This window comes from Gorilla gorilla, chromosome 16 (assembly GCF_029281585.2).
Source record: "Gorilla gorilla gorilla isolate KB3781 chromosome 16, NHGRI_mGorGor1-v2.1_pri, whole genome shotgun sequence".
Classification (NCBI taxonomy): domain Eukaryota; kingdom Metazoa; phylum Chordata; class Mammalia; order Primates; family Hominidae; genus Gorilla; species Gorilla gorilla.
The window spans coordinates 91,214,017-91,228,661 of NC_073240.2; the positions used below are offsets into that span (position 1 = coordinate 91,214,017).

The 14,645-nt window shown below is 48.8% G+C and overlaps 1 protein-coding gene across 2 annotated transcripts in view; it reads left to right on the top strand.

The window, feature by feature from the left end:
• The first annotated feature begins 269 nt into the window (after nucleotides 1-269).
• The window catches only part of ZNF710 (zinc finger protein 710), an 81,238-nt gene continuing 66,862 nt past the window's right edge, over nucleotides 270-14,645 (top strand). Inside the window, exon 1 of one of the 2 annotated variants that reach the window (XM_004056754.5) lies at nucleotides 270-998. The gene's annotated coding sequence lies outside the window, so the exon portion shown is untranslated. Of the gene's footprint in view, nucleotides 999-1,775; nucleotides 2,851-14,645 lie in introns of those variants that run through there. The other variant, XM_055363095.2, reaches the window with a different exon arrangement.

Consider the following 14,645-nt stretch of genomic DNA (forward strand, 5'->3'; position numbering starts at 1 on the left):
AACAGCTGATTAAAGGCTTTTGCTGTTCAGTGCTCTGCGGGGATGTTTGTTCCAGGCCCATCTGCCTACTTTAAAAATACATAAGTGAAGCACACACACACCCAGCTTGCCACCTCTGGCTGGGGCGGGGCGGGCTCGGCGGCCCTCGCTCGCACTTGGGAAGGAACCGGCACCCAGGAGCCGCACCCGTGCCCCCACACCCCCACCGGCTCTCCTCTCCAGAGGACGCCCCTGGCTTCCCTTGGGGGGGGGGGTGGGGCGCAGGGCCCCCGGGCCCCCTTTGTACCGGACAGGGCCGGGCCCCCCATTTCCAAGCGAGGTCTGCCTCTCCCCCGCTTCAGTTAATCTTTGTTCCCCTTTTCTGCTGAGAGGAGAAAAAAAAGAGAGAGAAAGAAAGAAAAGAAGGAAAAAAGGCGTGACTTGATTTTCAAACGAAACTCCCACAGCAAACAAAACCCTTTTAGAGAAATAAGAAAGGAGGAAGAAGGAAGAAAAGAGGGAAGAAAAAAACAGGAGAAAGAAAACCCTTCAGGCTTTCAATTCGAGTGGGAGAGTTGAACCGAAAGAAAGAGAAAGAAAGGAAGAAAAATCCTCTGCGGTAGAAAGAGAAAAGAAAACTTGGGCTGACAAGAGGGGGGTGTTGGGGGTGGAAGGAAGTGAGAAAACAAAAGAGAGATAAAAGGGCTGCTTTTCTGTCTCTCTCTTCCTCTGCGAGCTGGCTTAGGAGGAGCTGTTTTGCATCCCTTCACGTCAGCCCTGCCTCATTCCCTTCTTCCAGGGAGGGAGAGAGCGCGAGCGAGAGAGCGAGCGAGAGGAGGGGGGAGAGAGAGAGAAAGAGAGGAGCCGGAGGGAGGGCGGCAGGAGCAGGCGGCGGGCGCGCGTGGAGGCGGGCGGCGGGCGCACAGCAGCAGCCCGGGCGGTGGGCAGCCAGGAGCCCCCGGCCCGGCCCGGCCCGGCCCGCCGAGGGCCCCAGCGCAGGAGCCGCGCCCGGACCCAGGGTGAGTGTCCCGCGCGGCCCCCCGCCCCAGCCCCAGCCCCAGCCCCGCAGCCCCGCGCTGCCGGCCGGCGGGGGCGCGGGGGGCGCGGGGGTGGGTCGCTGCGGCCGCGGCCGACCCGCCCCCCGCCTCTCCCTGGGGACGGCCGCGCGCAGGCCCGCGCCGCGCTGCAAACATGTCGTCTTTTCCTTTCACTTCCACATTCCCTCATGCCGGAGAGCTGGAGGGAGAGAGGGAGAGCCGGGGAAAGAGGGAGAGATGGCGTCTGGGGTGGGGGGGAGGGAGAGGAGGGGGAGGGGGAAGGGAGAGGGAGGGAGCGAGCGAAAGAGGGCGAGAGGGAGGAGAGCGCGCGAATGAGAGAGAGAGAGAGAGAGAGAGGCAAAAATGAAAGGAAAGCGTCGCGGCGGCGGCGGCGCGGGAGGCCCGGGAGGCGACGGTGGCGGAGGCTCTCGGGCCCGCACGTGGGTGTCCCGGTGCTGGGTGCGCTCCCCCCACACCCGGCCCGGGACTCAAAGTTTCACCCCCTCGCCGCCCCGCCCCTACGGCTGCCCACAAACTTTATTCTCGGAGCGGGTGGGGTTGTTGCGCGTCCCAGCCGGCCGGGGGTGGGGGAGAGCTGAGCGCGCCGCTGGCGGGGCTGGGGGCGTCCCCGAGGGCCACTGGCCGCCGCACGCTGGGCGCCGCGGGATCTCCGCCGGGACAGCGTCGGGGCGCCGCGGGCCGGTGACCCAGGACCGGCGCTCGCTGGCTGGGGGCGTGGGGGTGGGGGTGGCGGGCGGGGTCCCTACGGCCCGTCTTGAGCCTCCCGCGGCTCAGCCCCCCTTCCTCCTCGTCGCCCTCTCTCCGTCTTCTCGCGGTCATTTTCCTAATTGGATGGAGCTGTGGGGCGTGATCACCAGCGTCAGATCGGGGCCCTCAGGCTACCAGGTGGGCGCGCGGGCTCGGGGACCGACGGGGCAGCCCCAGCCTCCCCACCCTAGGCGCACAGATCCCGCAGATCCGGCCCTTGGGCCACCGCCCCCTTCACCGCGGACTTGCTAACTAGTGCGTATCGGGTTTTTTTCCAACTTGCCTTTTAAGATGACTTTTATGGGCGCTGCAACTGCTTCCCTCCAGTCTAAGCTGTAGTTTGGAAAGATTTAAGAGGCCAGGGAGGTGCTTGTGTGGATTTTAACCAACCTGAAAGGGTCATTCATGTATCTCTAGGATTTGCGAGACGGTTAGGGCAAGGCGTAGCAGTATCCTGGGTGCCTTTTCTTTTTTCTTTTCTTTTCTTTTTTTTTTTGATATGGAGTCTTGCTCTGTCGCCCAGGCTGGAGTGCAGTGGCGCGATCTCGGCTCACTGCAGCCTCCGTCTCCCGGGTTCAAGCGATTCTCCTGCCTCAACCTCCCCAGTAGCTGGGACTACAGGCGCACGCCACCACGCCCGTTTAATTTTTTATTTTTAGGAGAGACAGGGTTTCACCATATTGGCCAGGCTGGTCTCAAACGCCTGACCTCGTGATCCGCCCGCCCCGGCCTCCCAAAGTGCTGGGATCACAAGGACTCTTCGAGGTACTCGTCCTACTGGGTCTGAGGGAGGCCTGCCGGGCAATCCAGTGAGGGACCAACGTCATGGCCCACCCTTGAGCTGCAGGCCGAGTGCCCACCTGCAAAGGGCACCCTGAGCACCTTTCTTGCTGTGCAAAATGGAAACTCCCGGCCGGTATCGACCTGCAGTGTACATAACTAGTCCCTGTGGGCATCTGGGAAATTCACAAAACTCCCCCACAGGTGTGCGGAGAAGGACTTTGTGCTCTTGGGGGTCACTCAGCCAGCTTTGAAGCTGCCCTCTCAGTCCTGCATTTGTACACGTGTAAGTAAAACCAGTCAAAGTTCATTTCTGCCAAGTAGAGGGCTGGGGGTCTGTGTCCCTATTGCATCTTCACCAGGGGGCCTAGAGAACCAATGGGGCCACGTGGGAGAAGGGAAGAAGAAAACCGTTCTTAACTCGTTAGATAAGAGACAGTGTATTCCTAATGTAATCAAAGCCGATGGGGCTATCTGGTTTTGACTTCTGAAAACCTAGAGTGGCCATTCCTTTCTCATTTGTTTTAAAGAGAATGTTATTTTCTATACTTTCTCAGTGGTTTTATCAGCTGACCCTCAGACCAGGGTAACTGTGCTGGGTACCTGCCAGTCTCGGAGCAGAACCTCTGATCGGTCATCTGTAGCTCCAGAGGGGTGCCCACCTGGTGCCCCAGTGACCTTCTGGAGCTGGCTTTCCTGCATGAGGGCCGTGGGGATAGAGCTGCTTTCTTTTGGGTAGGGGGAATTGGATGTTTGGGTCACATTTTCTTCCTCCAGCCTGGCCTGGTTGCCTGTGTCTTGGTGGAGGGGGCTGCAGTGAGTTGAAGTGGGACCCAGGCTCACTTGCTTGTCTTCTCAGAGCTGCTACCTGGGTGAGTCCTCAGCCCACGGTGTGTGGTCAGCGGGCCATTTTTTCAGGGCTTGGGTCATTTCCATTCCAACCAGGCATTTCCTACCAGGGAGACTTATTTTAGGCTCACTGTCTAGAGACAAGGAGACAGACAAGGTCTGGAATGGTTTTTGAGTTGGAGGAAGGGAGACTAATGGGACCACCAGAGATTTTGCACTTCTATTTTAGGTTCGCCTTGTGGCCCAGAGATATTTCTAGCAGAGTTGTGTTTGGAAAGAAGCACAACTTCTTTCTAGAAGGGAGTAAATAAATAAATAAAGGAGGAGTCCAGCGCATCTTGGAGGAGACAAGTGAAGTCAGCTCCCTGGCCCCACCAGTGCTGATGCTTGGCGCAGGCTCATCATCTGGCTTGCTGACCCCTCCCATACCCTCGTTCCTCAGGCCTAGCCAGGGCCTAGCCCGGGGCAGGACTCATTATGTTGAAATAAGGAATCTGTGAATGTGCTGGGCCTGCTGTTAATGGTGGTTGCTCCCAGCCCTTTGACTTCAAAGCTGGAAGAAGGCCTTAGAGATTGTCTGAAAGCAACTGAGGCAGAAGAAAGCTCTGTACCCAGGATTACACAGTAAGTGGCAGAGCCAGCACTCAAACCTGAGCTTTCAGAGCCTGTTCCCAGTGCTGTTTCTACAAGGCCACTGTCTCTGCTACTGCTGGGGATCCCGAATCGAGCTCACTTCAAAGAATGTAGCTATGAGAGCATGAAACCGTGGGCTCACGCTGCACACATGAGTTGGGTAAATGGAGCGCCTCATTTTCCAGATGTGTTACACAAACTGTGCTGGAGGATGTGACTGGCCAGTGAGACAACTAGGGGGAACTGGGTGATTCAGGCTGTTTCAACATTGACTTCTTCAAAGTCCAACAATCAGAGAAGCAGTTTAGTCATCGGGATTTTCTCACATCACACCATTTTTTGATCTGGAATGCTTTCTTCATACTTTGACTTGTATGTGATTTATTTAGGATTGGTCAGGAGAGAAGGAATGTAAGGACCCAAGACCTGAACTGATTTCCATCTGTGGGTTAAATGTACTAGAACGTTTGTGAGGGTAGACGTCTTTGCTTTGTTCATTGCGGAGCCCCTGTGCCTAGAATAGGGTCTGATCTATAGTGGGCCCTCAGTAGATACTTGCTGAATGAATGTACTGGACATTAGGGAAAGGATTTGCCTGCCAGAAGGAACCCATGAATGACACAGGCAGGGACAGGGAGGTGATTGATGGGAGCTGCAGAGTTGTGCTGTGAGTCATTGCTTCAAACAAGCTCCAGACAGGTGAGGCAGGAGGGGGCTGGGAAGAGAGGATCCTGAATGGGGTGGAGCCCCTGGGTGGAGACTTGTGCAAAACAATAGGTTTTTTTAGACTTTTTTTTTTCTCTTTTTGAGATGGAGTCTCACTCTTTCACCAGGCTGGAGTGCAGTGGCGCGATCTCAGCTCACTGCAACCTTCGCCTCCTGGCTTCAAGCGATTCTCCTGCCTCAGCCTCCTGAGTAGCTGGGACTACAGGCGTGCGCCACTACACCCAGCCTAATTTTTATATTTTTAGTAGAGACGGGGTTTCACCAGGTTGGCCAGTATGGTCTCGATCTCTTCACCTCGTGATCTGCCCGCCTCGGCCTCCCAAAGTGCTGGGATTACAGGCGTGAGCCACTGCACCCGGCCTAAAACAATAGGTTTTGAATTGGACTCAGGATATAGGGAGAATAATAATAATCATGTGTCTTAGGCCAGAATTATGCTACGTGCTTTGTGTATTTGTCTCTCTTAGTTCTTGCAGGTGCTGGCTCTTGCATTCTTATCCTCATTTGGCAGAGGAGTTAAATAACTTGTCCAAGGGCACAGAGCTGGTATCTAAACCCAGGCTGTCTAACTTCAAACTTTGCCTCCCAGGAACGATGATGTGGTCATATATCTCTGCCCATGCCAAAGAGTTGGGCGTTCAGCACTTTGGGGTTCCTTGGAAGGACAGCAGCAGAAAAGCTAAAGAAGAAATTGTGGGTCTGCAGCAGAGGGAGGCTGGTCAGGGAGTGTGCCTGAAGAGGGTTCACCCAGTGAGGCCTATAAGGGAATGCTTATTTTAGGGGCCTAACTGTTCCTCAAGCAGAGTGGCTGTTGTGACATCAGGGCTATTTTGCACTTGATAAAGATGTAGGAGATCTTTTTGTGGGCAAAGATTGCTTTTCAACTTAAAGTTTAGTTGGCATATATTTGAAACTAGTGGGAATTTTAAAACTAAGAAATGTCCTTGTTGGCCTTGATATCACCAGAGGCTGTTTGCCACATGTGTAAACATTACCTGCCTGCTCCAGGATGCTGGCCCAGCCTGTTCCAGACCACAGCAGCTCCTCATTCACTGGCAGTCTGTGATGTGCTAGACACTGTGCAGGTCCCGTCCTCGTGAAGCTTGCAGTCTCCCTGGGAGGCAGGCATTAAACTAATAATTACACAAATACTCTTTAATTACAGTGGTTATAAATGCTTCAAAGGAAAAAGTACAGAGGCATAGAAGCCAGTAATCATGGAGAGGGGGAGGGGAGGCTTTCCTGAAGAAAGGACATTTAAATAGCCACCTGCAGTGTGGATGAAGAGGCTTTAACCAGGGTGGTACAGTTCATTAACCTTGATGTGAACCTTGCCACTCCATATGTGGTCCATGGACCAGCATCAGCGTTACCTGGTAGTGAGTTAGAGATGCAAAGCCCTGGGCTCCTCAGCAAACCTACTGGATCTGCATTTTAATTCACATGCATGGTAATGTCTGTAAAGCACTGATGGACTCAAAAGTACTGAAATGACAGGTTCTCAGCTTTGCTGGGAGCTCATTGGGTGACGCTGGGAAAGTCACCCTGGGGTGACTTCTCTGATCTTTGGCTTTTTCCAGTTTGTGCTGTCTACCCGCTTGTTGAGGGTGACCCACCCCTGTGTTGCTGTTGATGGAGACCCTGCAGACACTAGTCCATGCTCTGGTCTGACTTCCGTGAGCACTGAAGATGGGCTGAACCATCAGAGCTTTTGATAAGGATCAGAATAATTCCCTAAAAGTGTGTGGAGCTGCACACAGAGATTGTCTTAAGGTGACCCTGGGAGGATTTGGCCTGAAGCAAGAGAAAAACTGGCAAGGGTCAAAAGGGCTTTGGGGAAGAAAGGTGTAATGTTTCTGCCAAAAGCGGAACCTAAAACGGGGAGAGAGAGGCACCTGCTCAATAGCTCCATGCATGGGAACATAATACTTTTAAGAATTGCCTCAGAGTTTTATCCCTGAGACCTTCACATCACTGTAGAGAAGGCCAGACGGTTGAAATCGGGGGTCCTGGACCCTTGCAGTATGTGGGTGGGCTTCAAGGGTCAGGGGTAGTTGAAACTGTGCAGAAGGTTACATGTGTGCACTTTTCTGGGAAGAGGACCCATAGCTTTCACTGGCCTCAAGGGAGATTGCGGCTCTAAGAATTTGTCAAATGTCTTACTGGACTAACCTCACCCAACTCTCTTGTTATACAGCACATGCGATATGCCAGGCGTAATTGTAAGCACTTTATACATACTGTTAGCTCATTTAGGTTGAATACCTTTCTGGAGGTCACAGATCTAGTAAGCCTCAGAGCCAGGATTAGAACCCAGGCACTGGGGTCCCAGAGTCGCTGGTTGCAAAGCCTACCCTAGTAACAGGGCAAGCAGGACTAGGGGCGAGCTCTTTTTGGTAGCACAGATGAAGAGGCTCACCCCCACCCCCACTTTACAAGTAAGCATCTCCCCAGTTGTTCATGTAAAACATAGAAAGGATTTTCCCAAGGAAGCACCTTGTGAATAGCTCCAGGTTGCCAGGCTAGCCCATGAAAGCCTGTATCACTGTTGGGCCCAACTCATGCTTGTTTGCAAAGAAAATAATTAGAAAACAAAACTGCTGCCGCACCAAAGGCTAAATTAAAAATTCTAGAATTGGAAAGAAGGCACTTGAAGAATTGCACCCTTAAATCAGGGAGGTAAGGTGGCAACAGGAAATTGGGGTAGATTCTGAAAGGGAGGGATTAAAGGATGTTACAGCCAAAGCACAGCCAAATATATGTTGAATCAGCAGCTTCAAAAGGTAAAACAACTGTTTTTTATTACCTACTAATTATGTGTATAGCTCACAGACCTGACCCTTCCCCCATCCCTAGTGCCTACCCGAAGTACAGAGGCCTTTTGTCTTTTCTCTCATTCATTTTGTGTTGTTTGAATTTTTATCCAGTATGTATTATCTTTATTATATACATGTAGTATATATATATAGTACATATGTATAAATATATGTATATATGTATATAGTATATGTGTGTGTGTGTGTGTGTGTATATATATATATATATATATACATGAAGTAAAAGAACTATTAGAAGTGGGTTGGAGGCTGGGCACAGTGGCTCATGCCTGTAATCACAGGACTTTGGGAGGCCCAGGCAGAAGGATTGCTTGAGCCCAGGAGTTTGAGAACAGCCTGGGCAACATAGTGAGACCCTGTCTCTACAAAAAAGTTTTATAAATCAGTCGGTGGCACGTGTAGCTGTAGTCCCAGCTACTTAAGAGACTGAGGTGGGAGGATCGCTTGAGCCCAGGAGGTTGAGGCTGCAGTGAGCTGTGATGGCCTCAGTGTACTCCAGCCTGAAAACCCTGTCTCAAAAAAAAAAAAGAAAAGAAGTGGGTTGGTCTCTTTCGCAATCACCATTGTAAAGGATTTTCTGATATTAAATACATATGCTCTATTGTGTGTTTATTTCTGGGAGAACTAAGAAAACTGTTGGAAATGTGAGGATTTTTAGTGTAGTCGGAAGCTGAGAATAAGTGATCATATTGCGACCCAACTATTTTCCCTTTCTTCTTTCCCTGCCCCCAGCATGTTATATATATGGAATCGAAATGAAGTTAGAATGGTCACTACAGAAAGCAGGAATGTCCGCCCTCCGCATTTAAATGGGAAACTATAACTTTTGTGATAACTCTTGGTTATGTGTGTTTTTGTCTTCTGGATGGTACCTGAAGTGCCATCCCGGACCCCATCCCGTTCTCGGTGGGACTGCAAGGATATGGGCTTCCAGACTGGGAAGACTGTCCTGCATGTGTTTGGTAAAAGACAATGGCTAAAACCTGGGGCACATCAGAATGTCCTCGCAAGGACCAAGTCCAAGCTGGCCCCTTGAGAAGCATCAGGTACCCTTTGGAAGCTGGTAGTGCTGGTCAGTTTAATCTCACTCTGTGATGTCCGATCCTCGGGCCCTGGGCTCACAAGCCATCACTTCCCATCGTGGCTCCATTCTCTAGCTGCAAATCACAAGACTGTTTGTAGACTTGCCATTCCCCAGAAGCAGGTCACCTCTGAAATTCAGAACTCTTCCTGTCCTCCCACTACACAGCACTCCTTGAAGCAGCCCTGCCCACCCCTGCCCCAACCTGGGAAATCCGTGCCCACTTCCCTGGTCCATTCCCCATGTGCCCACCATCAGCCCCACTGCTTGTTCCTCTGTGTCCTGCCCTGGCTTCCTCCCTAGGTCTGGGCACCCCACATCCTCCTATGCCTTAATTCTCTACCTACAGCTACAGTCACACCTCTCTCTCCCTCCCCAACCCCAACCTGTGTCAATTCTCTTTACCCTAGGATTTCACAAAGAAGAGTCCACTCTGTCCCCACTTCCTCTCTCCCCCTCTTCTCCTTGCCAGCTCAACAACAGTGGAGCGTTTCAGCCCAGCCCACTCTCACTCCAGCTGGCTCTCCTAGAGGTCCCTGGCCACCTACTCATGCCCAGTGGCCCATCTTGTGTGACTTCCTCTTACCTGACTGCCCGGTGGCCCATCTTGTGACTTCCTCTTACCTGACTTCTCCATAGCAGTTATTGTCATGAATAGTCTTCTCCACCTTGGGTCTGGCTCATCACTCTGGGTCCTTTTCCTACCTCTCTCATCTGTTTTTTTGTACCATTCTTTCCTGTTGCTATGCTTTGGTGCCTTGGCCACAGTTCATTGCTACTTGCTTACCTACCATGACTGTGGTTTCAGCCTGTATAGGACTCTTGGCCTATGATCCCTGTCCTCATGTCTCCTGTAGACAGCCTAGGGCTGGATTTCCTTTTGTTTTTAATCTAGTCTGATATCTATACTCTTTAACCAGAGAGTTCAAGCCATTTGCATTTGTTATGGTTTTAGAAATAGATGGATTTCTTTTTTTTGAGACAGGGTCTCACTCTGTCACCTAGGCTGGAGTGCAGTGGCGGATCTCAGCTCACTGCAACCTCCGCCTCCTAGGCTCAAGTGATCCTCCCACCTCAGCCTCCCAAGTAGCTGGGAACACAGGCATGCACCACCACAGCTGGCTAATTTTTATTTTTTTTATTTTTTGTAGAGATGGGGTTTTTCCGTGTTGCCCAGGCTGGTCTTGAACCCTGAGCTCAGGCTATCCACTTGCCTCAGCCTCCCAAAGCGCTGGGATTACAGTGTGAGCCACCGCACCTGGCCAAAACAGGATGCAGATTTCTTTCTACCATCGTATTTGGTGTTTTCTATGTGTTCTTTTTCTGATTCTTCTGTTCATTCTTTTGAATTGATTGAAAGATTTTTTTCTTTCCTTCAGTCCGTTTTTTCTCTACTGCTTTGAAACTCATATACTCTTTTTAAAAATTTTTTATTTTTAGAGAAAGGATCTTGCTCTGTCACCCAGGTGGGAGTGTAGTGGCAGGATCATAGCTTACTGTAACCTTGATTTACTGGGCTCAAGTAATTCTCTCTCCTCAGCCTCCTGAGTAGTTGGTCTTGAATTTGAACTTCTGTTTTTTATTATTGTTGTTGTTGTTTTTTTTTTTTTTTTTGAGACGGAGTCTCACTCTGTTGCCCAGGCTGGAGTGCAATGGTGCAATCTCGGCTCACTGCAACCTCTGCCTCCCGGGTTCAAGTGATTCTCCTGCCTCAGCCTCCCAAATAGCTGGGATTACAGGCATGTGCCACCATGCCTGGCTAATCTTTGTATTTTAGTAGAGACAGGGTTTCACCATGTTGCCCAGGCTGGTCTTGAACTCCTGACCTCACATGATCCACCCACCTCGGCCTCCCAAAGTGCTGGGATTACAGGCGTGAGCCACTGCGCCCGGCCTAGCCTCCTGAGTAGTTGGGACTACAGGCATGGAACCACCACTCCTGGCTGGTTTTATTTTTTAGAGGCAGGTTCTGGCTATGTTGCCCAGGCTGGTCTCGAACTCCTGGCCTCAAGCCATGCTCCTGCCACGGCCTCCCAGAGTGTTGGGATTGCAGGTGTGAGCCACCGTGCCCGGCCTGAAACGCAGACTGTGTAATGTTCCGTTGGTGTCTATATATTTTTTTCAAACAATGTAAAGACCTTAGAATGCTTTATATAAAGTCACCACTGTCCCTCCCCACATTCCATTGTCATACAATGGTTTATGTTTCTGTCTTTAATCCCACAAATTGGACTCTAATTTTAATGTTATATACACTTAATCCATTGTTTTTATTTTCCACATATTTACCTTTTACTCACATTTTCCCTTTCATCTCAGATCTTCTTTCTGGGATCAGAACATCATGTGGCAAAGGTCTTTTAGTCATAAGCTTTCAGTGTCCGTTTGGCTGAAATCTTATTTCATCCTTATTCTTTTTTTTTTTCTTCTTCTTTTTTTTAGCCTAGAATATATATAATAATGGCTTCATCCTTACTCTTAAAAGATAGTTTTGCTGGGTATAAAACATTAGCCTGACCATTATTTTCTCAGTATTTACAAGCGTCATTCCACTGTCTTCAGGCTTTCATTGTTGATATTAAGAAGCTGGGGGCCGGGCGTGGTGGCTCACGCCTGTAACCCCAGCACTTTGGGAGGCTGAGGCAGGTGGATCACGAGGTCAAGAGATTGCGACCATCCTGGCCAACATGGTGAAACCCTGTTTCTACTAAAAATACAAAAATGAGCTAAGTGTGGTGGCGTGTGCCTGTAGTCCCAACTACTTGAGAGGCTGAGGCAGGAGAATCGCTTGAACCCAGAAGGTGGAGGTTGCAGTGAGCCGAGATGGCGCTACTGCAGTCCAGCCTGGCAACAGAGGGAGACTTCGTCTCAAAAGAAAAACAAAAAGAAAAAGAAGTTGGTAGCCCAAGTATTGTTCCCTTAGGTAAATTCTTCTCTGTGGTTTTTTTGAGTGTGCATTTTTTTTTTTTTTTTGTAGTCTTGCTGTGTCTCCCAGGCTGGAGTGCAGTGGCACAATCTTGGCTCACTGCAAGCTCCGCCCCCCGGGTTCACACCATTCCCCTGGACTACAGGCACCTGCCACCACACCTGGCTGATTTTTTGTATTTTTAGTAGAGACAGGGTTTCACCGTGTTAGCCAGGATAGTCTCGATCCCCTGACCTCGTGATCCACCCGCCTCGGCCTCCCAAAGTGCTGGGATTACAGGCGTGAGCCTCCATGCCTGGCCAACTTTTTCATTTTTAATCTTTTTTATTCCGGGTGTTTTCAGGGTAATTTTTTTTTCCATGAACAGAGCAATGAAGGGGTAATTTCTTGTTTTCTAGTTCACTAATTCTCTCTTTAGTTATCTCTAATCCCTGTTTAGCCCTTCACTGAGGTATTTTTAATATCAATATTAACTCATAGATTTAATATATCTAATGTGTTTTACTCCATTGCAGTTGTTATTTTTGATGCTCATCCATTGAGCTTGTAATGTGAATGATTATTTTTTTTTTATTTCTGGGTTTCTATTTTATTATTTTTCAAATATGCTCGGTCTTTTAAAAAACAATCTCTTACTCCTTGTGTTTTTTAATTCCTCACTTTATTTCTTTAATCATATTAAACACGTTTATTTTGTATTCTGTATCCAATAAATCTAATATCTAAAGTATTTGCAATTATAGTTGTATTGTTTAATGCTTCTGCTGACTTCCACTCATGAGGGTGTGTTCCTTAGGTGTTCTGTGATTTTTGCTTTTTGTTTATTTATTTATTTATTTATTTATTCATTTGAGATGGAGTTTCATTCTTGTTGCCCAGGCTGGAGTGCAGTGGCACAATCTCGGCTTGCTGCAACCTCCACCTCCCCCGGGTTCAAGTGATTCTCCTGGCTCAGTCTCCCGAGGAGCTGGGATTACAGGCGTGTCCACCACCATGCCTGGCTAAGTTTTGTATTTGTAGTAGAGATGGGGTTTCATCATGTTGGCCAGGCTGGTCTCAGACTTCTGACCTCAAGTGATCTGCCCACCTTGGCCTCCCAAAGTACTGGTATTACAGGTGTGACCACTGTGCCTGGCCAGGTGTTGTGTGATTTTTTATTGCAAGCTTATGTTTATTAGGATTCTATCTGTGAGAATTCTTTGAGGTATAGGATGAGAGTCCCTTCTCAGGGAGGATGTGTGTTTCCTTCTGCTAGGTACCTGAAGGGCCTACAGATGGATTCATTTCTCTATAATTCTTAGCTTGCAGTTTTGACAACCAGAACCTAAACCCACATAAGAGCCTGCCAATGACCACAGATTCTCAGAGGAACCTTTTTTTTAAAACTCCACCCACAGCTAACACTAAGATTACTTCCTTCCTGAATATATATCACCAGACGCTCTCCTTTGTCCCATTGTCGCTTTATTGCCAAATGCCTTCTCTCGATTTTTGGTCAAAGTCCTAATCATTTCAGGCCCAATTAAAAACTCGGTATCTCTTGAGCCTTCCCCACACCATATGTTGCAAAATTTTCTGGTCTTTCCACATTCACAGCATTCACAGGCCACTGTTGCATTACCTATTAGTCTGTGAGTATACGCGTTCGGACCCCACACTGGATTCTGAGCTTTTTGAAAGCCCAGAGCTGTATCATTTATTTCTGGAGCCCCAGTCCCTGGCTCACCGTTGTGCAGAGTAGTTGTTTCATAGATATTTATTGATCAAATAGAATTTATGGCAAAACCAATACTTCTCTTCTTTTTGAATAGTAATAAAAAAAAATCACAAGCCCAAGCACCCCCTGGTCTTGGACAAAGCCAGTTTACCTCTTTGGATCTCAGTATCCTTAGCTGTAAAATGAAAGGATGCTCTGAGGGCTCTACTTGTTCTAAGACACTGACATCCAATGCAGCTGTGTGGCTGTCAGTCACAGTACCATGGATCAACTCTTGACTCACAAATTGAATGAAGGGATGGGAGGGCTGTGGTAAGAAAGAGTGTAATTCTGAGGTAACTGGGCATGAGTTGGAAGAGAGGAAGGAGAAGGGACTTCAAGATGGGTTAATATAAAATAAAGATGGTAGAACCAGGCATGATGGTGTGTTCCTGTAATACCAGCTACACTAGAGGCTGAGGTGGGAGGATCAGTTGTACCCGGGAGTTTGAATCCAGTCTGGGAAACATAGTGAGACCCTATCTCTTAAAAAAAAAAAAAAAAAAAAGGCATTTAAAAAATTATGACCTGGTTTAACTAGATGGCCATCTGAAAAATGAACACATTAAAACAAAATAAATTTCAGTTGGGTTAAAGATGGTAAATATTTTAAAAAATGAACTTGGAGAAAGTACTTTCTAAGAATGACTTAAAACCCAGAAGTCATAAGAGAAAAAATTAATATATTTGACCCTATGCAAGTAAAGAATTTCTTTGTGGCAGAATCCATCATAAAATCAAAGGAGTCTCCCAGTTCTCAAAATTGGGAAAGCATTTTTGCAACATATATCATGGAGCTCATTTCCATTTCCTTAATATCTAAAGAGTTCCTACGAGTCATTAAGAAAAAGACCATCAACTGAATTTTTTTTTTTTTTTTGAGATGGAGTTTTGTTCTTGTTGCCCAGGCTGAAGTACAATGGCGCGATCTTGCCTCACCTCAGCCTCTGTCTTCCAGGTTCAAGCGATTCTCCTGCCTCAGCCTCCTGAGTAGCTGGGATTACAGGCATGCACCACTACCCCAGCTAATTTTGTACTTTTAGTAGAGATGGGGTTTCTCCATGTTGGTCAAGCTGGTCTTGAACTCTCGACCTCAGGTGATCCACCCGCCTCAGCCTCCCAAAGTGCTGGGATTACAGGCATGAGCCACTGCGCCTGGCCCATCAACCAAATTTTTAAAGCAGGCTAAAAACATGGACAGTTCACAGAAACGGTTCTGAACCATATGAGAATGTGAGAGCCCACTAGCAATAAGAGAAACACAAGTTTTCTG